We start from the raw sequence: 1,186 nt of genomic DNA, 5'->3' as shown, positions 1-1,186 counted from the left end.
GCAGATCTGTTTTCCTTTGATAGTGTGGACACTGCAAATCATAAAGAAAGAGAAAAACAAAGTCAACACTTTCAATTGAAGTTGATTCATTGGCTCATGCTTTAAATCTCCACTTCATTAAACAGGACTGTATTTGGTCAACTACTGCATAATTATACATCTAATGAAGTTATTATACAGTAACACAGCAAGAAGGTCCTGTGTGAAGTTTGCATACCCTCCCTGTTTTTGCGTGGGGCTCCGCCGGATACTCCGGTTTACTCCCACCATGAACGACAGGGTTTATTCTTCCATCTGAGTAATTCTTCTATTACCAGAACCACAGGGGGATAATGAAGTTGTAAGCTCATCAAGATGTGCCCCCACCTTGGGTCTCAATTCCGAGCTGCTCCAGCCACATCATGAATCTAAACGGCCCTCCTTTAGCCCTCACCTCGAGCCCATATCATCCAACCAAACACGACCCTCATCTTATCCTTCACCAATGGAAATAAACTAATTCTGACACTGCACTATGGCGTGGTTACAGAGTTACAGAAAGCAAAAATTGTGCTAATATTGCTTTGATCACAACAGCTCTAAGCAAGTGAAACTCAGTGTATCCAACTGGTTTTGCTCATGTTTTTTGTGATAAGCCTGTCTGACAATCAGTGTCAGTAGCAAACTTGAATTTGAATTATTAGAGCTGAATCTGAGAAATTGCATAATTTGAATTTGTATTTTTAACTGAATTCTGAATAGGCATGATTTTTGAATTTTGAATTTTTAGTTTTGAAACTAATTTCAGCCCTCACTAAAAATTCAACTTTTTATGTACTTTCAAATTCAGATCTCTAGAATTCAAATTCAAATCTCTTAAATTCAAATTCAGGATCGCGTCAATACAAATTCAAATCTGCTAAATTCAAATGCAAATCTCTTAAAATTCAAATTCAGATCGCTTCATCTCGTCGCCGGTCTCCCCGCTTTTCGTGTGGCAACTCAATTTTAAACTCACAGGGAATACAACTTTTAAGGTCACAGACGGTCAAACCTTAAGGAAGACAGCAATCGAGTGCAGGAGTAAGCCTGCATTCTTTCCAACAGCCAGCGAGAAGGGCGGACTCAACTGGATAAGAAAGCCCAGTTCAATTCAGGAAAATCAACCTGGCAAAAGTAACAGTTATATGTGACACACTTGAACCTG

Source organism: Morone saxatilis, unplaced genomic scaffold (genome assembly GCF_004916995.1).
Source record: "Morone saxatilis isolate NCDOM2014 unplaced genomic scaffold, NCSU_SB_2.0 Contig2, whole genome shotgun sequence".
NCBI classification, from domain to species: Eukaryota; Metazoa; Chordata; class Actinopteri; family Moronidae; genus Morone; species Morone saxatilis.
Note: the sequence above shows the minus strand (reverse complement) of the source record.